The sequence below is a fragment of the Elephas maximus genome, chromosome 1 (genome assembly GCF_024166365.1).
Source record: "Elephas maximus indicus isolate mEleMax1 chromosome 1, mEleMax1 primary haplotype, whole genome shotgun sequence".
In the NCBI taxonomy this organism is placed as follows: domain Eukaryota; kingdom Metazoa; phylum Chordata; class Mammalia; order Proboscidea; family Elephantidae; genus Elephas; species Elephas maximus.
In genome coordinates, this window is record NC_064819.1 from 76868294 (window position 1) to 76893476 (window position 25183).

At 39.8% G+C, this 25183-nt stretch overlaps 2 non-coding genes across 2 annotated transcripts; both read right to left on the reverse strand.

The window, feature by feature from the left end:
* Positions 1-14261: 14261 nt before the first annotated feature.
* TRNAI-AAU (transfer RNA isoleucine (anticodon AAU)) lies at positions 14262-14335 on the reverse strand. The gene has a single exon. It is a non-coding gene; the product is annotated as a tRNA-Ile (tRNA).
* Positions 14336-21455: 7120 nt separating this feature from the next.
* TRNAV-UAC (transfer RNA valine (anticodon UAC)) lies at positions 21456-21528 on the reverse strand. Its single transcript has one exon. It is a non-coding gene; the product is annotated as a tRNA-Val (tRNA).
* Between the last annotated feature and the right edge of the window lie 3655 nt (positions 21529-25183).

Consider the following 25183-nt stretch of genomic DNA (forward strand, 5'->3'; position numbering starts at 1 on the left):
TTACTCACAAATGATGTATCAAAATTTGTAATTCAAAACCTAAATTCAGAAGGACTTCTTGATTCAACATGCCTTCCATTACTGAAAACACAAGGCATCAAAATTTTTTCCAAAGGATAAAGTAATAGGGTCTTGATGATATCAGATTTAAAAGAAGCAATAACTACAACTAAGTCAGAAATTGAAATTATAAAATTATGACATAAACTTTAACTCAGGTCAAATGTGGTAATGTTCTCAGTATGACAATATATTTCATGTAATTCATAACATATTTCATAAAATTCTTAGGCATTTTTCTCTATGAAATGGAAACAAATCTTTTCTGGCTTTCTATGAGACTTAAAAATAGTCAGGATATTCAAATTACCATATTCAGGAATTTATTGTGTTACAACTCTTGCTTTTAAGGCAGATTGCACTACAAGAAAATCAAATCTACAACCCAGTAAACAAGGAAAAAATTTTTTTTTTTAACAATGAGAAACTTGTTTCTTTGTTTTCTATGTTATTTGATATTCATTTTTTTTTTAATTCTCAAGGGGAGACAGGGCCAAGATGGCTGACTAAGTAGACACTACCTCGGATCCCTCTTGCAACAAAGACTCAGAAAAATAAGTGAATCCATCACATACATGACAATCTACGAACCCTGACCATCAAACACAGATCTAAAGAGTTGACCTGAGTGACAGAGACTGAGAACTAACAACCAAGGGGAAGTAACCACCGTTTTCAGAGCCTGGAGCCAGCGTCCCAGTCACGAAACCTTGGCGCCCGGCTTTGGACTGGGCGCAGGGGAGCTGAGCACGGCACCCTAAGAGGGCGCAAAATCAGAGTGAAGCCCTGGACCCCTGAACTGACTTCCGGGGAAGGCCAGCCAGTGCACGCAGGCAGCACAGGGACGCCGCTGACAAGAGGAGAAGTCACCGGAAGGCACCGACTGGTTTTGGAGCCGGGAGTGCAGCGTCCCAGCCGGGGAATCTTGGCGCTGGGCTTTGGACTGGGAGCGGAGGAACTAACCTCGGCTTCTGAGACAGCGCAAGCACGGGATGCGGGCCTGACCCTCGGGGGCAATCTCTACCCACCCAGCGCACACAGTCCGCGCGCCCCTAGGGAATCTCAGATAAAACAGTCATCCCAAGCAGGATAAGTAACTTTGTCTATATTCTGGGGTGCTACTCTCTCCTGTTTCTCTGAACCCTCCCGTCCCCTTCCCAGGAGGCTTCATTAACATTGGAATTTCCTGAGCCAGAGGGAGAACTGCTCCACGGTTTTTCCTTTTTTCTTTTCCTTTTTTTTTTTTTTTTTTTTTGGTCTTTTCCTAACCCATTCTTCTGGCCTGAGAGAAGCAACCAAAAAAACCCAGGGACCAAAAATCCTTCCCTAATTGGACTAAAAACACAGAACCAGCTCCAGCCAAGCATATGTGATCCACAGTCTTGGGCTTTCATCCCTACAGGGAAAAAGGTGGCTATTATAATGCAAAGGCATTTCTGATAGGGATATGACTGCATTTGTTTAGCGGATTTACTGGAAAGACAAGTTTCCCAGCTCTGATATCTCTGCATATTCAACAGAACCCTCATTGACCCACAACAGGCAACTGAGGGCTGAAGCTCCCCTCAGACCAGCTAGCCTCCTGCCTTAGGGGTCTAAGGAGGGTGACACCTACCAATCTGTAGAGGTACTTGCTTTGGGGGCCTAAAGTCTGGTGCACACAACTATCACCACTGCTTCTCTAGGTGGACCCAAAATTTTTAAGAATAGTGAATAGACTCAGGCTTATATATCTGGTAACAGCCCAAACCAGCTGGTAATAGGACATAAGTGAGTCAAGGGCTACAACAATCAAGACAGCTCAATCTAGTAGCCCATCTACGTATATTGAAAGAAAACAAAACAAGATAAGACTCAGTGAGCAAATATAGAATAAATCACTACAATATCTTAGTGATGGCTCGGAGACGGCAGTCAATATCAAACCACATAAAGAAGCAGACCATGACTGCTTCTACAACTCCCCAAACTAAAGAATCAAAATCTTTCCCAAATGAAGATACAATCCTGGAATTGCCACATACAGAATATAAAAAACTAATTTACAGAATGCTTCAAGACATCAGGGATGACCTCAGAAATGAAATAAGGCAATCTACAGAAAAAGCCAAGGAACACACTGATAAAGCAGTTGAAGAACTCAAAAAGATTATTCAAGAATATAGTGGAAAAATTAATAAGTTGCAAAAATCCATAGAGAGACAGCATTCAGAAATCCAAAAGATTAACAATAAAATTACAGAATTAGACAATGCAATAGGAAGTCAGAGGAGCAGACTCAACAATTAGAATGCAGAGTGGGAGATCTGGAGGACCAGGGAATTAACACCAACATAGCTGAAAAAAAAAACAGATAAAAGAATTTAAAAAAATGAAGAAACCTTAAGAATCATGTGGGACTCTATCAAGAAGGCTAACTTCTGCGTGATTGGAGTCCCAGAACAGGGAGGGAGGACAGAAAACACAGACAGAATAGTTGAAGATCTGCTGCCAGAAAACTTCCCTGACATCATGAAAGACGAAATGATATCTATCCAAGATGCTCATCGAACCCCATTTAAGATTGACCCAAAAAGAAAATCACCAAGACATATTATCATCAAACTTGCCAAAACCAAAGATAAAGAGAAAATTTTAAAAGCAGCCAGGGATAAAACAAAGGTCTCCACCAAGGGAGAATCAATAAGAATAAATTCAGACTGCTTAGCAGAAACCATGCAGGCAAGAAGGCAATTGGATGACATATACAGAGCACTGAAGGAGAAAAACTGCCAGCCAAGGATCATATATCCAGCAAAACTCTCTCTGAAATATGAAGGCGAAATTAAGACATTTACAGAAAAACACAAGCTTAGAGAATTTGCAAAAACCAAACCAAAGCTACAAGAAATACTAAAGGAAATTGTTTGGTCAGAAAACCAATAATATCAAGATACCAGCACAACACAAGGTCACAGAACAGAGCATCCTGGTATCAACTCAAATAGGGAAATCACAAAAACAAATTAAGATTAATTAAATAAAAAAAAATGCTCAAAACAGGGAATCATTGAAGTCAATATGTAAAAGATCACAATAATTAAAAAGAGGGACTAAATACAGATGGCCCAGAACTGCCATATGAAGAGGGATACAAGGTGATATAGGACAATACAAGTTAGGTTTTTACTTAGAAAATTAGGGGTAAATATTAAGGTAACCACAAAGAGGTATAACAACTCCATAACTCAAAATAAAAAGCAAGAAAAACGTAACGACTCAGCAAACATTAAGTCAAATACTATGAAAATGAGGAACACACAATTTACAAAGAAAAACGTCTCAGCACAAAAAACTAAATGGAAAAATGAAATTGTCAACAACACACATAAAAAGGCATCAAAATGACAGCACTAAACACATGCTTATCTATAATTACACTGAATGTAAATGGACTAAACGCACCCATAAAGAGACAGAGAGTCTCAGACTGCATAAAGAAACACGATCCGTCTATATGCTGCCTACAAGAGACGCACCTTAGACTTAGAGACACAAACAAACTAAAACTCAAAGGATGGAAAAAAATATATCAAGCAAACAATAAGCAAAAAAGAAGAGGAGTAGCAATATTAATTTCTGACAAAATAGACTTTAAAGTTAAATCCACCACAGAGGATAAAGAAGGACACTACATAATGTTAAAATGGACAATTGACCAGGAAGATATAACCATATTAAATATTTATGTACCCAATAACAGGGCTGCAAGATATATAAAACAAATTCTAACAGAACTGAAAAGTGAAGTAGACACCTCCCCAATTATAGTAGGAGACTTCAACACACCACTTTCGGAGAAGGACAGGATATCCAGTAAGAAGCTCAATGGAGACACGGAAGACCTAATTACTGCAATGAACCAACTTGACCTCATTGACTTATAAAGAACTCTCCACCCAACTGCTGCAAAGTATACTTTTTTTCCTAGCACACATGGAACATTCTCTAGAATAGACCACATATTAGGTCATAAAACAAACCTTTGCAGAATCCAAAACATCAAAATATTACAAAGCATCTTCTCAGACCACAAGGCCATAAAAGTGGAAATCAATAACAGAAAAATTAAGGGAAAGAAATCAAACACTTGGAAACTGAACAATACTCTGCTGAAAAAAGACTGGGTTATAGAAGACATTAAGGAGGGAATAAGGAAACTCATAGAATGCAACAAGAATGAAAATACTTCCTATCAAAACCTCTGGGACACAGCAAAAGCAGTGCTCAGAGGCCAATTCATATCGATAAATGCACACATACAAAAAGAAGAAAGAGCCAAAAGCAGAGAACTGTCCCTACAACTTGAACAAATAGAAAGTGAGCAACAAAAGAATCCATCAGGCACCAGAAGAAAACAAATAATAAAAATTAGAGCTGAACTAAATGAATTAGAGAACAGAAAAACAATTGGAAGAATTAACAAAGCCAAAAGCTGGTTCTTTGAAAAAATTAACAAAATTGATAAACCATTGGCTAGACTGACTAAAGAAATACAGGAAAGGAAACAAATAACCCGAATAAGAAACACAATGGGCCACATCACAACAGACCCAACTGAAATTAAAAGAATTATATCAGATTATTATGAAAAATTGTAGTCTAACAAATTTGCAAACCTAGAAGAAATGGAGGAATTCCTAGAAAAACACTACCTACCTAAACTAACAGAATCAGAAGTAGAACAACTAAATAGACCCATAACAAAAAAAGAGATTGAAACGGTAATCAAAAAACTCCCAACAACAAAAAAAAAAGCCCTGGCCCGGATGGCTTTACAGCAGAGTTCTACCAAACTTTCAGAGAAGAGTTAACACCACTACTACTAAAGGTATTTCAAAGCATAGAAAATGACGGAATACTGCCTAACTCATTCTATGAAGCCACCATGTCCCTGATACCAAAACCAAGTAAAGACATCACAAAAAAAGAAAATTACAGACCTATATCCCTCATGAACATAAATGCAAAAATGCTCAACAAAATTCTAGCCAATAGAATTCAACAACATATCAAAAAAATAATCCACCAAGACCAAGTGGGATTTATACCACGTATGCGGTTTTTTTTTTTTTTTTATGCAAGGCTGGTTTAATATTAGAAAAACCATTAATGTAATCCACCATATTAATAAAACAAAAGACAAAAACCACATGATCTTATCAATTGATGCAGAAAAGGCATTTGACAAAGGCCGACACCCATTTATGATACAAACTCTCACCAAAATAGGAATTGAAGGAAAATTCCTCAACATAATAAAGGGCATCTAAAAAAAAAAAAATCTTTTTTTTTTATACAAAGCCAAAGCCAACAGCCAACATCACTCTAAATGGAGAGAACCTGAAAGCATTTCCCTTGAGAACGGGAACCAGACAAGGATGCCCTTTATCACCGCTCTTATTCAACATTGTGCTAGAGGTCCTAGCCACAGCAATTAGGCTAGACAAAGAAATAACGGGCATTCAGATTGGCAAGGAGGAAGTAAAATTATCTCTGTTTGCAGATGACATGATCTTCTACACAGAAAACCCTAAGGAATCCTCCAGAAAACTACTGAAACTAATAGAAGAGTTTGGCAGAGTCTCAGGTTATAAGATAAACGTAAAAAAATCACTTGAATTCCTCTACATCAACAAAAAGAACATCGAAGAGGAAATAACCAAATCAATACCATTCACAGTAGCTCCCAAGAAGATTAAATACTTAGGAATAAATCTTACCAAAGATGTAAAAGAGCTATATAAAGAACACTACAAAGTACTACTACAAGAAACTAAAAAGGACCTACTTAAGTGGGAAAACATACCTTGCTCACGGGTAGGAAGACTTAACATAGTAAGAATGTCTATTCTACCAAAAGCCATCTATACGTACAATGCATTTCCGATCCAAATTCCAATGCCATTTTTTAATGTGATGGAGAAACAAATCACCAACTTCATATGGAAGGGAAAGAAGCCTCGGATAAGTAAAGCATTACTGAAAAAGAAGAAGAAAGTGGGAGGCCTCACTCTACCTGATTTTAGAACCTATTATACAGCCACCGTAGTCAAAACGGCCTGGTACTGGTACAAAAACAGGCACATAGACCAATGGCACAGAATTGAGAACCCAGATATAAATCCATCCATATATGAGCAGGTGATATTTGACAAAGGCCCAGTATCAGTTAATTGGGGAAAAGAAAGTCTTTTTAACAAATGGTGCTGGCATAACTGGATATCCATTTGCAAAAACATGAAACAGGACCCATACCTCACACCATGCACAAAAACTAACTCCAAGTGGACCAAAGACCTAAACATAAAGACTAAAATGATAACGATCATGGAAGAAAAAATAGGGACAACGTTAGGAGCCCTAATACAAGGCATAAACAGAATACAAAACATTACCCAAAATGACGAAGAGAGACCAGATAACTGGGAGCTCCTAAAAATCAAACGTCTATGCTCATCTAAAGACTTCACCAAAAGAGTAAAAAGACCACCTACAGACTGGGAAAGAATTTTCAGCTATGACATCTCAGACCAGCGCCTGATCTCTAAAATCTATATAATTCTGTTAAAACTCAACCACAAAAAGACAAACAACCCAATCAATAAGTGGACAAAGGATATGAACACGCACTTCACTAAAGAAGATATTCAGGCAGCTAACAGATACATGAAAAAATGCTCTCGATCATTAGCCATTAGAGAAATGCAAGTTAAAACTATGATGAGATTCTATCTCACTCCAACAAGGCTGGCATTAATCCAAAAAACACAAAATAATAAATGTTGGAGAGGCTGTGGAGAGATTGGAACTCTTATACACTACTGGTGGGAATATAAAATGGTACAACCACTTTGGAAATCTATCTAGCGTTTTCTTAAAAAGTTATAAATAGAACTACCATACATCCCAGAAATCCCACTCCTCGGAATATACCCTAGAGAAATAAGAGCCTTCACACGAACAGATATATGCACACCCATGTTTATTGCAGCTCTGTTTACAATAGCAAAAAGCTGGAAGCAACCAAGCTGTCCATCAACCGATGAATGGTTAAATAAATTGTGTTATATTCACACAATGGAATACTACACATCGATAAAGAACAGTGACGAATGGGTGAAAAATTTCATGACATGGAGGAACCTGGAAGGCATTATGCTGAGCGAAATTAGTCAGAGGCAAAAGGACAAATATTGTATAAGAACACTATTATAAGACCTTGAGAAACCGTATAAACTGAGAAGAACAGATACTTTTGTGGTTACGAGGGAGGGAAGGTGGGAGAGGGTTATTTACTGATTAGCTAGTAGATAAGAACTACTTTATGTGAAGGGAAGGACAATACTCAATACAGGGAAGGTCAGCTCAACTGGACTGGACCGAAAGCAAAGAAGTTTCCGGGATAAACTGGATGCTCCAAAGGTCAGCGGAGCAATGGCGGGGGTTTGGGGACTATGGCTTAAGGGGACTTCTAAGTCAATTGGCAAAATAATTCTCTTATGAAAACATTCTGCATCCCACTTTGAAATGTGGCGTCTGGGGTCCTAAATGCTAACAAGCGGCCATCTAAGATGCATCAATTGGTCTCAACCCACCTGGATCAAAGGAGAATGAAGAACACCAAGGGTACACAATATCTATGAGCCGAAGAGACAGAAAGGGTCACATGAACCAGGGACTTACATCATCCTGAGACCAGAAGAACTAGATGGTGCCCGGCCACAACCGATGACTGCCCTGACAGGGAGCACAAAAGAGAACCCCTGAGGGAGCAGGAGATCAGTGTGATGCAGTCCCCAAATTCTCATAAAAAGACCGTACTTAATGGTCTGACTGAGTCTAGAGGAATCCCGGCGGTCATGGTCCCCAAACCTTCTGTTGGCCCAGGACAGGAACCATTCCCGAAGACAACTCATCAGACATGGAAGGGACTGGAGAATGGGTAGAAGAGAGATGCTGATGAAGAGTGAGCTACTTGTATCAGGTGGACACTTGAGACTGTGTTGGCATCTTCTGTCTGGAGGGGAGATGGGAGGGTAGAGATGATTAGAAACTGGCAAAATTGTCAGGAAAGGAGAGACTGGAAGGGCTGACTCATTACTCATTAGGGGGAGAGTAAGTGGGAGTATGGAGTAAGGTGTATATAAGGTTATATGTGACAGACTGACTTGATTTGTAAACATTCACTTAAAGCTGAATAAAAATTATAATAAAAAAAGAAAGAAAATACGAGGGGAAAAAGAATTCTCATGGATTAACTCATCAAACTTTAGCTGCAGCAGTATAAAAACCCAGACTACATCCAACAAATTCCTTCTTTAAGAAAACTTTCAAATTTCTTGCCTTTGGGATGTATTTCTCATTTTACAATCCTTCAGTACACAAACACAAACCCTCAAAACACAAAAATATATACTTCTTTCTGTGGCATACTAGCTTTCTATTTGACCTTCTTTCGACATTCTATAATGCTGAACAATCATCTAAATTCTTTTTCCATCCTTACCTCTTTTTCATCTCGGTAATTTTCTACACCTTCCCTCTAGCCTTCTACAACTTTCTATATCCATCCAAATTCTTTTACTAAAACACATTTCATGTATTTAATCTAGCCTTAGTTACTTAAGGAAATGTTGGAAACTGCTTTTAAATTCACATACAACAAAACGTAAAAAATTCTGCAGAACAAGTTCCTTTTCATTAATTCTTGGGAATATTAAAAATATTAGGATTACTCAATTTCTGTAGGTGCTCATTTATCTTCAAACCAATCACAGTAAGTTCTTTGAAGAAATATTATAATCTAATTTAGTAATACCATATGGAGGTTGGGAATTATTGTATTTTCATAGTGTTGTCTTTGGCATGCAGTGTAGGATCTTTAGAGAAATAATTTGTCCTTTTTTAAGGGTTTGCTACACCAATTAAAATAACTTATTTTATTTTCAGGTGTGTTTTTAAACAGAGCCATTGATACCAAAGTTTCTTAGGATACTTATTAAAAGCCTAGATTATGAAACAGGAGTAAGAGAGAAATGAGCTGAAATTTTAGAAAGCCCTATGAAAAAACTTTAAAGTGTTCAAGAGGAAACATGTCACATTGAGGACGAAGGTGCACCTGACTGAAGCCATGTTCTTTTTAGTTGCCTCATATGCATGTTTAGTTGGATGGATTTTATTCAGATATTTTGACTAAAGCTGAAAATTAAACAAAAGGTTGCCCAGAGGAAAGAAAAGACAAGTGCAAGTAGGAACTCATTTTCCCAAAGTGATCACTGAAATTCTAAATTAGTGTATTAGGACAGATTTTAAAAGGCACTTGAAAGAGAGGTTTGTTGCCTAGTTTCATTGAAAAGAAAGTACGTTCAGTCAGCTTTGTTATCAGAACCAAAAGGAGGAGCAGCTGGCAATTCAACAGAGGGGAGTAGGAGTTGAAATTTAACTCTTCAATTTTTTATTCTGTTTAGTAACTTAGAGACAGTGTCTTGCAAGAAAGTAAAACCAAAAAAAAAAACTGTCTACAGGGAGCTCAAATAAAAATCCAAATACAAACTTTGACTTGCAAGAATCAAAACAACAAGAACAAAAAACTAAACAAGAAACCAACAAACAATAAAAACTTCAAGAACCAGAAGAAACCTACACTAAAACTCAAAAAACTTTCATGCAAGAAAGCAGAGCTCGTTTTCAAGAAGTTATTAAGCAGACTCTGAGAAATCATGGCATTGGAGACCAGGGTCTGGGTCCTCAGCATCTCAGTTGCCTAAAAGATAATGCACCATCAAATCTCACTTGTGACACCAGATAAGTCAAAGTGCAAGCTAACAAGAACTCTGTAAGGAGAGAAATGATAGATTTTACTGTAGAATAGAAAACAACCAAAGCAACAGCCCAGTTTGGAGGCAGCACTGAGAAGTGCCCCCATGTTGCAGTAGCACTGGGAGGTGCTCCAAACTCTGAAAAGAGAGGAAGGTTTTTATACCTGAGGGCTGGGTGTTACACATGTGTTACATATGAGTCACAAGTAAAGTTTTCACAAGCTCAGTGAAACATCATGGACTTTCTGTGAGCAAACTGTGTACATAAACAACTTTCTAGGGAGCATATGGACATTACCTTGCTGGAACATTCTATTGCTTGTTTATTCATGAACTACGACTTTGTCATACATCAGTTACAGGTGTTCTCTTTGAGAACAAAACAGATTTATCATAGTATGACTACATGGTTGTTCACTCCAGAGATAGAGGGTACACATATGCTGAAAGAAGAGGACAAAGGGGACATAAGACAAAGGGAAGTGTGGATTCAAATCTGTGTCAGTTACACTCTGCCTTCTCCACCTTGGGTTCCCCATTGCCAGCTTTCCTGTCCCTTCCTGCCTTCTAGTCTTTGCCTCTGTGCTGTTCTGCCCCTTTAGTCTTGTTTTGTTTCATGGGCCTGTCTAATCTTTGGCTGACGGGTGAACCTCAGGCATGACTGCATTACTGAGCAGAAAGGATTTCGGGGGGCCATACTCTCAGGGTTTCTCCAGTCTCTGTCAGGCCTGTAAGTCTCGTCTTTTTTGTGATTTACAATTTTGTTCTACATTTTTCTCCAGCTCTGTCCCAGACCCTCTATTGTGATCCCTGTCAGAGTGGTCAGTGGTGGTAGCCAAGCATCATCTAGCTGTATTGGACTCAGTCTGGTGGTAGATGTGGTTCGTTAGTCCTTGGGGCTAATCAGTCTTGTTTTAGTCTTCTTCATTCTTCCTTTCTCCCAAAGGGGTGAGACCAGCGGTGTATCTTAGATGGCTGCTCACAGGCTTTTAAGACCCCAGATGCTAATACCCAAAGTAGAACATAGAAGATTTTCTTTATAAACTATGTTATGCCAATTTAGCTAGATGTAACCACAGACCATGGTTCCCACAGCCCTCAGCTCAGCAATTCAGTCCCTCAGGGAGTTTGGATTTGTATGGAGCTTCCATGACCTTTTTACATGCCATTTTTTAAGGCCACTTTTATTCTGATAAAATGAGTGGATGATGGGTTTTAAGAAGTGAAGTAACTCCATGTGATTATGTTTTTTAAAGCATCCCTTTGCCAGTTCTGTGGAGAATGTTTTTTACAGGGTTTTTTACAGAGAGAAGAATAAATACTGGAGATTTGTTAAGTCCCTTTCCTCGTGCTACATGTGAGAAATGACAATGGCTTGAACGTGACATCCCCCCCCAAAAAAGTCAAACTCATTGCTATGGAGTTGACTCAGCCAAGTAGCGACCCTATACGACAGAGCAGAACTGCCCCCAATAGAGTTTCCGAGGAGTGTTGGTGGATTCAAATTGCCAGCCTTTTGGTTAGCAGCCATAGCTCTTAACCACTGTTCTACCAGGGTTCTGGGCATGACCTAGGGAGCCTAAAATTTATATAGGAGCCTTGCCAGAAGTAGCGAAGCTGAATAAAGTCGAAGGGCTAGAGTCTATTTTTATACGAAAGTTTCTTAAGGGGTAGTAGTTAATGCTGGAATCCGTTTTGTGTGAACATTTAAAATCATTATGAAAAGTTCCAGAAAGAAATGAGAGACAGTACACACAGAAACTCATTGTTTCATCATTTCCCATACCTAGGGGAGGGATGTTCCACCAAAGGTACTTTATCTTAGCCTACGAAGAGGATATGCTATAGGGAAATTATGCTCTCACAAAGCAGTGTATTGCAATTTCCTCGTGACTGACCTGACAACCCATTCCAAGTCGCTAAAGCAAGAGTGGATGTTCCCAGGTTGTTCCCAATGAAATATCCCCCTAGCAACTAAATGGTTACAGAGCCAGGGAAGACTCGTTAAACCAATCATGTATTCCCATATGATATGTTTCTGACCTTTGACAATAATGTAATTTTTCTTAATTTACTTCCCTCTGTAGTAGTATATTAGAGACTCCCTGATTGTGATTCAGTGGATTCTGTTAGTCTCTTGTGTCTGGTGCACACTGGCACATCTCTCATTGCAACGATCACCTTTGTATATGTTTAAGAAATATCTCTTTTCATGAAATTTGATTCTGGGGTCTTTTTCTCCAATGCCAGACAAGATGGTGGCTGTCAAGAGTAATAAGAAGTAGTCAGAGTCTGGATATATTTTGAAGATAGAGAGAAGAGAAATTCCTGACAACCTGGATGTGAGATATGACAGAGAGAATAAAATAAATGATGACTTCAAGGTCTTTTAGCCTGAAAGAGTGAAAAAATTGAGTTGCAATTAATGGAAATATGAAAGACTGTATATAGTAGGATTATTAGAGAAAAATGGGAGTTCAGTTTTACACATGCTAACTTTTAGATGCCTAGTATAAAACTTCCAAGTGGTAATGTCAAAGAATCAGTTGTATATACAAGATGTGAGGTTCATGGAGTGGTCTAGAACGCAGATACATATTTGTGAGTTGTAGGCATATAAACCAAAAAACCAAACCCGTTTTCATCAAGTGGTTAAGGGTTTGTCTGCTAGCCAAAGGGTCACCAGTTCAAACCCACCAGTCACTCCATGGGAGAAAGATGTGGCAGTCTGCTTCCAGAAAGATGATAACCTTGGAAACCCTATGGGGCAGCTCTAATGTGTTGATGATTGAAAGCATGAGAATGGGTGAGATTACCAGGGAGGGAGTACATATAGAGAAAATGTTCAAGGACCAATCTGTGGGACATTGTCCTATAGGATGGGTGAGGAGAGGTGACACCAACAAAAACTATTGAGAAGAATGAGCCAGTGAGGTAGAAAGGCAGTCAGGACAGCAGTGTCTTGGAAGTTGGAAAAAAAAAAAAACTTTTAAGATAGTGTTTACTGACACTGAGAAGTCTTAGTTCCTTAGGGCTACTGTTACAGGAATACCACAATTGTTTTCTGTAAGAAGCAGAAGTGTATTTTCTCACAGTGTAGGAGTCTGGAAGTCCAAATTCAGGGCACAGCTCTAGGGGAATTCTTTCTTTCTGTTGGCCCTGGGGGAAGATCCTTGCCTCAGTTTCCATAGCCTCAGAGTTCCTGGGGTCCTTGTTGACCCTCACATGTGCTTCTGTCTTCCTCAGTTTGTCCTCCTTTGTCACAGGGCCTAATCTGTTCTTTTTGTATCTCAAAAGTCATTACACTTAAGACATACCCTACACTGATTATGGCCTCATTAACAGAACAAAGAAAACTGGTTCCCCAATGGGAATAAATTCCCAGGTATAGGGGTTTGGATTTCAACACAAATTTTAGGGGAACACAATTGAATCCTTAACAGAAGTCAAGGAAGAGAATTTCTTGAAAAAGTGAGAGGAAGTCATTGGTAATCTTGACAAGAAGTTTCCATGAACTGGTGGTGTCAAAAACCAGAATGTAGTGGATTTCAAAACTGGAGCTAGGAAATCTGGATGATGCTCTAGGGGATGTTTTTATAAAGCCATCTGAGAAACAGGGTAGTAGCTAGAGGGATATATTGGGTCAAGAGAAACCTTGTTAAGTTAAGAGACAGCACATGTGAATATTCGTGGAAATAACACAATAGTCAGGAGACTATCCAGACGTTTCCTGTGTTCATCTGACTTTGGCACCGTTCTAGATCTGGGAGATCCAGAAAAAGAAAAAAAAATCTGTCTTCATGGACAGAAATTGTATCATGGACAGAAGCCAACTTGTAGGTTAAAAAAATGGAAGTGTGCATTACATTTGACTGTCCTTATTTAATAAGTAGAAACACCATGTTCAAGAGTTGGAAAGCGCATTATAAGGGATGAATAAACACTCAGGTAGAGGAGATAATCAGGTAGAGAAAGTGCTTGACGGCGACACAGAGTCAGAGTGAGCTGGACCCCGAGAAAGGCACAAGGAAAACGAGATGCTGAGATGCACAGCGGCCATCAGAGGCACACCTCATCTCCAAAACCATCCCCACTCTTACCCTGGTTTTCTTCACTAAAATTTCTGTCTGAAGACTTTATATCACTTGTTCCAAAAAACTGCCCCCCCCCCGCCGGCCGTTAGAGGGGGAACAAAGAGTGTATAGGTGTTACTACTGAGGATTAGGGAAATAAAGTTGACAATTGATCTAGATTTTATATCACAGAGGTTATTTTCAACGCGCAGCTGGGTGTACAGTGAGGAGAGCAAGATTTTTTTTTTAATCAGAAAACTTTTCCCCTTGGCCAGTACGGGGATTGAACCCGCGACCTTGGCGTTATTAGCACCACGCTCTAACCAACTGAGCTAACTGGCCACCTCAGGGAGAAAATTTTTTTATGTTCACACACTAGGAAGATTTTTCACACCTTCTTCACTCATCCAAACGATACTTGCTTTTACATAATCTTAACTATGAATAAATGACACTCCTTTTTCAAGGTTCTCTGTATGTTTTTTTATTTCCTCTTTCCTCACTCCCGCAGAAACAGGCACAAAATCTCTACCTCCAGCAGAGATGAATTCGCTTCTCCTGTGGAAAATAAGAAATTCTGGAGCCGTCGATTTCATCCCAACAGAAACATTACTAGAGAGGGCTCCTTCAGCCTACCCCAGGAAGCAAACCTTTGAGAACGATTCAGACACCTCAGGAGAAGGACCTGGTTGATTTGGTCCCTGCTGACTCCTGAGAATTCCCCTCCTGACAGGAAGGAACGTCCCGGTGGATCTTCCTTGCCTGTTCCGAAATCCTGGGCAGATGACCCTTCTCTGTGTTCGAGAAAACGCCCTGCAGCGTGGATCTCTGTGGGTCCATTTTGCGATTTTATTGTCATTCACCGCTCATGTCCCTCTTTCCTTTCCCTAAGGACGAGGACTGTGTTGTCCCGTTCTTTACTCCTCTAGGGTCCCGGGTGCCTGCACAGCATGGTGGGTTGGTCAATAATTTCAGTTCAAGAATTGGAAAAAGCGTACAGAGTATCATCTTGGCTGATAATCAGGTTTTGGAAAAATAAACAAAGGCTCTAGATTTTGCTAACTGGCCAATATATTCTTTTACTCATTGCCTGCAATATTCAAAAAGTGTAGGTCTTGACGCTCAGATTATTTCAGAGGTTTCAAGCTGCTCTTTTCTAGCCACCCCCATAAAACGTGGAGGCTGGACTGGAGAAGCGCAGACACCACCATCTTCTCCCTACTGATCTGGGGGCACCTGCCATCTCTACACTAGGTACTGAGTGTGCGGGTCCGCTATACTAAGCGATGCTTAAGGCAAAACCTGGAAAAAGGCGACTCCCTTTACCTAAGCAAAAAAGGGAATGTTAAGGGAAGATAGCGAAACGGTGGGAAGAAGAAAGAAAAGAAAAACATATCACAGTTTTCATTTTCCTTCAGTAAATCAAGTAAATGCAACAAGAAACTGTAGACTAACTTAAAAGAAGTAGGCATGTGTGAAGCCTAACATAAAGATGTGTGATGTCCCAGGGATGAACAATATAGAGTCCAGTCTTGCAAATCACCCCTTCCCTGTATCTGGCCCGCAGCTTGATATTCCAGGGTCATATCCCTGAAGCTAGCTGCCCGGCCCCTAGTGCGGACTCACGGGCTTCCAGAGTTCGGTCCTGAGGGTCTGGTGCTCCGGTTCCTAAAGGGTAATTTCTTTCCCTAGAGGGGCATACACAAGAGTAATTTCCATGGGACAATACAGAGGAGTTTCTTAAAATTAAATGCTTCATTCCTGTCGCCAGCCCGCCTGTGTTTGTAAAGGAATGGGATCTATGAGGGAAGACATTGATTGTTATGAATAGTGGAGTTTGCTTGGTCGTTTTAATAGGCAAAAAGTATGAGTGAAAGAAGTGTACCGTCACTGTGAGAATTTTCTGGAGGAAAAGACGGCTTTGAGATTATCCAGCCTGGGGCATCTAGAAAAACTCTATTCTGTAGAGGGAACTTGAGACTGAAGGCCAGTTTCATCGTAGTTGCAGTGATTGGGCTTGCCCAATATAGGAAAGGCCTTGCTTGCTATGAAACACGGTGGGAAAACATCTGTTTTCTGAGCTTAGAAATGAACTAATTTTGTACCGGAGATCCTTCCTCCTTACCGAACATATAAAAAGCAACCACCCATTGCCATTAACCGAACATAGAAGAGCGTATATTTTGTGACCAACGCAAGAACTCTCCTGCCCTCTGTGTTGGTCTGGGCTTGAAAGCAGTACATCTTCTCCCTAGAGAGGCTGACACTCAGGTCTTCCCTCACCCATAGCCAGTGCCAGCGCCTCCCCTGCCCAGTTCCTCTCTGTTTCCGTGGTTTCCAAGAGGGTGGAGGCGGGTCTTAAGAGAAGGCCCCTGCCCCAAAGATCCCCCTCTGAGTGGAGCCAGTGGACCTGGCTCCCTTCAGATTCAGAGCGTGGAATGTACAGGTTTTCTGTCAAGTGAGGACCTCAAAAGCTTATCCGCTTTGAAATCGACCCCTAGGGACTTCCGGGTTCAAATCAAATGTCATCAGGAGTCTTCATCAATTTTTTTCTTCTTTCCGAAGGTCTTGTTCATTTGGTTTAATCAACATGATGTCATTAATATGTTGATAATTTTTAAAAGGGAAAGACTTCAGGGGAATTATTTATATAACTAATGTAAGGCTAAATAAAGCAAATTTTAAAGTATTTTTAAACATAATGATTACCATTAATTTCGAAGAGCTTTCGACAGAACATAGAATAATCTTGGAATATTAAATAGGACATACCAAGAATATATGAAGATTATTAAATTTTTTCTAATGAAAAATTTCATGGGTAAACAATGTGAATTTCCCAGTTAAAACGCTTTCATGACGCGTTGGAAAGAAAGTGTCCACAAACATTTTTGGGATCTTAGGATTCTTACTCTGTCGTATAGGGTCGCTATGAGTCAGAATCGACTCCATGGCCATGGGTTTGGTTTTTTGTTTTTGGTTAGGATTCTTGGAAGGGGATTCTTCCACTGAAAGTATTTGCTGCCCTCCAGTGGGGGTTGGTGTAATGTTGAAAAATAAAAGTTCTTTGGGAAATATTAGCTTAAGTATGAGGCAATGCACCCAAGAAGTCTGGTTGGGTCAAACTTTTGTCTTTTTTGGCTTTTGTACAGCAGGATAAGTCTTATAAGCACATTTATGATTCCTGGGTCATAGTTAGAGAGGCCTGGTGGCTTTGGGTTGTGCAAGTGTGTGTGTCTATGTTTTGGGGGCGGGGGGTGTGGAGTATTTGAGAAATCAATGCAACCAAATGGATTTTGCAACATATTTGAAAAGTTTTACGTTTTTTGGAATATGTGTTGCCCACAAATTATGTATCGAAGTGTATCAAAATTCATTATTTTAAGGCAGGAGACAAATGGCATATATGAATATTTATGGAAGTAACCTGAAAGTCAAGAGAAAATTAAGAGGTTTCATACATTCACTCTGGCTTTGGCATCATTCTAGGTCTTGGAGATCCAGAAAAGGAAAAAAAAAAATCTCTCTTCATGCACAGCAATTAGAGTGCAAGTCAATTGATACCTTAAAAAAAAAAAAGAAAGAAGGAAGGAAAATATGCATTGTGTCTGACTGCGATTACTATAAATCTATAGGGATTAGTTTCAGCGGTAAGAAAGAGCAGTGCAAGGGCTGAGGTGACAATCAGGTAGCAGAGATAATCAGGTAGAGAAAGTACTTGACAGTCCCATGGAAACACAGTGCATTGAGCCCTGGAAAAGGGACAAGGAGAACGAGGTGTCAGATGGACAATGGCCTCCATGCACACCGCCCATCCCCAAGGCCATCCCCACTCCTAGCCTCCTTTTCTTCACTAAAATTTCCATCTTCTGGCTTTGTGTCACTTGTTTCAAAAATCTCTTTGTTTCTTGTCTTCACCATGCCCATTTTTGAGGGGGAGCAAAGAGGGTAGGTGTCACTACTGAGGATTATTAAAGAGATACAGTCGACATTTGAACTAGATTTTATATCAGAGTGCCTATTTTCTCAGTTTAGCTGGGTGTGAATTGAGTGCAAAGTTATTTCTGTGTTTATTTTTAATCAACAGAAATCTCGTTTTCCTGGCTCAAACATAGACCAAAGCTGGGAACTTGGCATTATTAACATCACACTCTAAACAAACATTCTAACCAGACAACTGTTTAAAAAAAAAAAAAAAAAAACTACTCTTTTACATTCAGATAGATCTGTCTTTGTTGTCTTCCTCTTCACTCATCCAAAGGAGACTCTCATATACATAATCTTAACGATGACTAGATGACACTATTTTTTCAAGCTTCTCTTTATGTTTTCTATTTCCCCTTTCTGCATTCCTGCAAAAAGAAAAAGAAAAGAAACTCAAAAACTACCTCCAGCAGTAATGAACTTCGCTCCACCATTGCAAAATAAGACGTTCTGGAGCTTGTCTATTTCTTCCCTAGAGAAACATTGACTAGAGAGTGCTCCTTCATCCTTCCCCAGAAAGCCTTAGAGAAGGGTACTGCAACCCCTGGAAAGGATCAGGTGGATCAGGACGTGAGGATTCCCTTCCAGACAGGAAAGAGGATCCCCGTTGGATCCGCCCTGTGCGTTCCTATATCCTGGAGAGACGGCCTCTTCTTTGTGCTCCCTCAAAGGCTAAAGTTGATTAATTTCCAATTTAGGGCAAAATGTAATAGGCAGAGTACCCCTGTGAAAGCACCTAAAGAGACTTTTTATCTCCTGAGCCTTGTATGGTCCATGGATATTTAGACTCTCAGGGCACTTGTAGGAGATAACGTTGGTTCACTATATTAATGACATATGATTCATTGCCATATGAATAGAGAATGACCCAGCTCCAAAATCCCATTCAATGTATGGTTTCTTGACCACTCCTGGCACAAGCTGTATTCATGTGGATTAGATATTTGTCTGCAGGAAGTTTATTAGGGAATGATATGGGAACAACACCTGTAAAGCAGTGAGGGATCCAGGGTTAGAAGGGGAAAAGTCGACAGGCAGCAACAGAGGCCTGAGCTGATCCCGTGAGGAGCCTTGAAAATGGGAGAGCCCTTCAGAGTTAAGGCAAGAGAGTCAGACCTTTATAGGTATGTATTAAGCATCCATTACTGTGGGCTGCTCAGAGAGGCAACATGGCCTTGACTGAGGCAGTTCCTTTCAGCCGAGGGCAATTCCTAGAGAGGGCCTCAACTTTGTGCCATGAGGGAGCAACACTTGTGGCAGCTGGGGAAATGAATGCCTTGGTTCTGAAAGGAGCGAACCTGGGTGTCAGAACCCAGCACACAACACAGAGAACAAGGTTGGAGGCAGGCTTAGCAGGCAGCTGCTAAGCAGCAGTAGGAAGGTTATTAGGTTACTGCAGTAATTCAGGCAAGAGATGCAGGTAGTTTGGGCCAGATTGGAAGCAATTCAGGAGCTGAGAATTTTGTATCATGTCGCAGGAGCACCAACAGGACATCCGGACAGGAAGAAATGTTGTGATGCCTAGGTAAGAAGTGCATTTCATTATCCAGCTTTTGATTTTAGAGGACACTTGACTCATGAAACAATATTATATCCAATTTATGATTAAGAGGCACATGAACCTTCATACTAAAAAGTAATGGAAACAAAATTAGAAATTCTACCATTGATTCAATTCTTGAAAAGCTCATAGGTAATAAAAATGGAAAAACATAATAGCTAAAATTATAATCATGCTATGACTATTTCTTTTATATAGAATTTTAAAATATGGAAGTTATTACTAGCTTAAAATAATAATTTCAGGTGAATGTGGGATTAGATTAATTGATTACTTTGCTAATGGCTTGCTCTCATTTAAAGTGGTAAAGATTAATTTATGTAAATTTTAAATGGCTTCTTTTCCCACAAGGAAGAATTAGGAATGTTTGTCAGGGCCAGTGGTGCCAAGGAAATCCACGTGACTGTGGATGAAATCAATTTTGAAGACAGTGTCTAAAGCAGAATCTCTCCTAACAGGCTGTAGAACTCTGTGTCCCTAATGAACTATTTTAAAAATATTTTAAAGAATAAAACAAAGAAAAATATTGACCAAATTATGGTAGTACTATTTTTTATGCCCTAAAATATTTATTTTAGAAAATGAAATCAACTTCTATAAATGAAAAGTAGGAATGGATTTTTTCCCCAAAGTTATTTAGCTAGTGAGAGCGAAGCATAGAATCTTCTCATTCATAGCCAAGTGGTGCTTTCCGATTCATAGAGACCCTTTTCAGAAACATACCCAGGCAAATCAAGACAAAAAGGATAGCTTTTCAATAATTAGTGCTGGGACAACTGGATATCCACACACAAAAAGAAGAATTTAGAGCCTTCCCTCAAACCATACACAAACGTTAACTTAGAATCCATCATAGACTGAAATGTAAGACCTCAAATTATGAAAGTTTTAGGTGAAAACACTGAAGAAAATCTTTGTGACCTTGGACACCAAAAGCACTATCCATAAAGAAAAAAATTGACTAACAGAACTAAACTAAAATCTTTTGCACTTCGAAAGACACCATTAGGAAAATGAAAAGACAAACCATAGGCTGGGAGAAAATATCCCTGAATCAAATATCTCATGAAGGACTTGAATCCAGAATATGTAAAGAAATTTTATAAATCAATAATACTAAGATAAAGAACCAAATTTAAACACACAGAAGATTTGAATACACATTTGTCCAAATAAGACATGCAAATGGCTAGTAAACACATGTAAAGATGTTCAACACCATACTTATAAAACCAAAAAAGAAAACAGCCCAAACTCTTTGCTGTCGAGTTCTAACACATAACCACCATATAGGAAAGTAGAAGGGCCCCATAAGGTTTCCAAAGACCAGCTGGTAGAATTGAACTGCAGACCTTTACTTAGCCGCTGTAGTACTTAACCACTATACAACCAGTGCTACTCACAGTCATCATGGATGTATAAATTAAACCACATTGACATAGCACTTCACACTTACTCTGTGCCTATACCAGAAAACATAGATGATAACCTGTGTTACTGATGATGTGGACAAATTTGAACTCTCATACAGTGCAGGTGGGAATGCAAAATGACACAGCCACTTTAGAAAACAGTCTGACTGTTTTTAAAAAGGTTAATAATAATTTTAACATATTGTTGTTACAGGTTAAATTGAATCCTCCAGAAATATGTGTTGAGAATTTTAACCCCTATATCTGTGTATGAAATCCCATTTGGCAATAGGATTTGTTTGTTCTATCAGTGAGGCCGTATCCCTGTAGAATGTGTCCTAAACCTACTAACACTTGAGATGAAAACAGCAGGTTAGAGTCAAAGACAAGGGAGCACACGCTGGGTGGAAGACAGGTGCTACCAGAAAACAGACCCAGGTGAATCTACTTAGAAGCACATAAAGCAGCACAGGAAGTAGGATTGCAGGCCGCTAAAAGATTAAGTTGGCTCCACTGGGGATTGAACCCAGGATCTTCTGTGTGTAAAGCAGATGTGCTAACCACTACACCATGGAACCACTACAAGTATAGTCCCATGGACATCCAGAAGAACTAACAAATCTGTATTGGAAGAAGTCCAGCCAGAATGCTCACTAGAAGTGAGGATGGCAAGACTTCCTCTCATATATGACGTGCTATCAGAAGGGATCAGCCCTTTGAAAAGGACATTCTGTTTGGTAAATGAGAGGGTCAGTGAAGAACAGAAAGACCTTCAATGAAATGGGCTGACACAGCACTGCTACAATGGCCTCAAGCATAACAATGGTTGTGGGGATGGCACAAGAGCTGGCAGCGTTTTGTTTTCTTGTAGGGTCTGCTGTGAGTCAGAACCAGCTCCATGGCACCGAAAAACAACAAAATCAAAAAGTTGAACTAGAGGAGAAAGAACCTCCCCCCAGAGACACATACTGAAGTTGGCCTTCTACCCTCCTAAACTGTGAAAAAGAAAGAAAAAAAAAAATCCTGTTCTTTAAGCCACCCAAAGGACTGGTCCCTCCTGATAACAAGTGGAAAGCATCTAAGAGGAGGCCTCACCATCTTCGATTCTAATGAGCATTCTGGCTGTACTTCTTCCAAGACATTTTGTTAGTTTTTCTGGTAGTCCATGGGACTGTACTTGTTGTGGTTCCATGGTGTAGTGATTAGCATATCAGCTTTACATGCACAAGAGCCTGGGTTTGATCCCCAGTGGAGTCAGTGGTATTTCAGTCACAGCAGCACGAAGAAACTAACACATCATTATGTCAGGGGCCACATCTGTTTTGCTACCTTTGTATTGTCAAGGACTGGCACACAATAGTACATCAATACCTGTTGCCATCAAGCCAATTCATTCTTCCATAGGGTTTCTATGGAGCAGCTGCTAACACTTTACTTAGCAGCTGAGCTCTTAATCTCAATGCCACCAGGGCCTTTCTGTATCAGTGTATCTGCTACATGTTGGGGGAAATCCTTTAGCTGTCTTGGGGAGGTGAGGCAGGCACAGAATTTTAGTATGATGTGAGGCCCACGGAGGTATGGCTAGTCTAAACGTTAAGTCTTTACTTCGGGAGCAATTCTCGTGGGGCCAAGCAGTGTCCAATCTTCTCTCAGAATCCGTTCCTCACTGATTTGAAAGTCCATTGAACTAAACTTGTCTTTGGTCTGGGATAGTGACAACTAGACCAATGACCAACATCATGATAAATGGAGAAAAGATTGAAGTTGTCAAGAATTTCATATTACTTGGATCCACAATCAATAGCACTGGAAGGAGCAGTCAAGAAATCAAAAGATGCATTGCATTGGGTAAATCTGCTGCAAAGGACCTCTTCAAAGTGTTGAAGAGCAAAGATGTTACCTTGAAGACTAAGGTGTGCTGACCCAAGACATGGTATTTTCAATCGCATGATACACATGTGAAAGCTGGACAATGAATAAGGAAAACTGAAGAAGAATTGACGCCTTTGAATTGTGGTGTTGGTGAAGAATATTGAATATACCATGGATTGTCAAAAGAACGAACAAATCCGTCTTAGAAGAAGTACAGCCAGAATGCTCCTTAGAGGCAAGGATGGCGAAAATGCATCTTACATACTTTGGACATGTTGTCAGGAAGAATGAGTCCCTGGAGAAGGACATCATGCTTGGCAGAGGACAGGGTCAGCGGAAAAGAGGAAGACCCTCAATGAGGTGGATTGACACAGTGGCTGCAACAATGAGCTAAAGCATAACAACGATTGTAAGGATGGCTCAGGACCAGGCAGTGTTTCGTTCTGTTGTGCATAGGGTCGCTATGAGTCAGAACCGACTCAACACCACATAACAACAACAACAACAGTGACATTACCCCAAAAGTATGAAGGATAAGTAGTTAAGCTGTTGAGTTGAAAAACTAGCAGCATCTCAATGGACTTATGTTTTTATATGGCTATTTATCTTGTCTGCAAATGCAGAAATAAATCCTCCATACTGAATTGTTGTGAAACACAAACCTTTCAGAAGGATGGTGGGCCATCCCAAGTTTTGTATGGAGTTCCTGTGCTAATCAGGCCTCCTTATCCTCATTCACCTCTGAAATGAGCTCAATCTCTTCAAACTGTATTTCCAGCACCCTTAAAGCTTTGGCACTTTTATTGTGTACTTTTAGGTCAAAGAAATCTGTGAACTCCTGATGTACAGGGTGCTAATTCAGCCTAGCCTCCCCACATAGTAGAGCCTTCATGTTCAGAAATGCTGGCTGTGATATGATGAAGTTGTTACACTTGATAGCTGCTGATGGGAAAGCTGACCCCAAACAGTGTGAAGGTTAAAACTCTCGTTCTGATAATAGAAACTAACATGGAAGTGAGGGATGTCCTGGGCTGAAATCATCACAAAGTTACAAAAAAGCAAGAAGAAAGAGTCTATTCCACAAATGTTCAAAGAGGCAAAAATGGAAAATAGACAAGCAAACTGCCAGTGCCATGTCTGCCAGAGTTCAAGGAATGTTACAGAATCGAGTATATATCAATATTACAAATGGGTAATATCATTCAAAGTTTCACCTTTTCAAACTGGCTAAAAACTGCTAAATATACATGATTCTACATTTTGAATTGTCTTTCTTCATAAGCATTGGTTCAGATTTGAGTAATGGCAGTCAGGAAGGTCTTCACTGGTTCAACACATCTTACTATTTACTAAATGCTAAAAGACGAAGAAAAGAGTGGAAAATACGTGGATCTTTTGTGCTCTGTCTAAGATTTGTTTATATGAAACTTTCCCTGAAGGATGCTTTCTAGGTTTCCCTAGCTATTGTTTTTATACCTCACGAACAGTTGATGTGTCCTTGTGAGTCCAGCTCCAGCTAGGTCACTTCATACTAACGGACAGGGAATAATGGCCCCAATTTCAACTCCTAGGTCATGAGCACCGTGTCCGTTCACCTCTTCTGCCAGCACACTTATTGGAGGTCAATAACCTTGGTATAGTAGAAGGAACTCGAGGTATGACATCCAGTCACATCTGTTTCCATATAATATTTATTACATTGTTACAGAAAAGGGAAAATCAGTGATCTTTCTAGATCTCATTTTCATCGTTTGCTAGTTGAAAAATTAAGCCAGAATACTCCTCAGAAGGGAAGATGTTGAGACTTTGTCTTATATGTTTGGACATGTTTTCAGGAGGGACCAGTCCCTGGAGAAGGTCACATGCTAGGTAGAGAGTCAGCAAAAAAGAGGAAGACCCTCAATGACATGGATTGACACAGTGGCTGCAACAAAGAGCTCAAACATAGCAATGATTGTCAGGATTGTGCAGGACCAAGCAGTGTCTCATTCTATTGTACATGGAGTCACTATAAGACTGCACCTAACAACAACAACTACATTCTGTGCCAGACACGGTTCTAATAACAAATGCTACAGTAGTAAACGAATAAAAAAAAGTCTTTTGAGTTTTCCCTCAATGTAGAACAAAACCGGCATTCCTAACCAAGGCCAGATTTACTGAACTGATAGAGACTAGAGGAATCCCTGAGACTATTGACCTAAGACACCCTTTTAACTTGGAACTGAACTCACCTCCAGAGGCCTCCTTTCAATCAAATAATAGATTGGCTTATAAAATAAATATCACCTGTGAGGAATGTGTTCCCTTAAACAATCAACTACACGAGACCAAATGGTCAACATTTACCCAAACACCAGA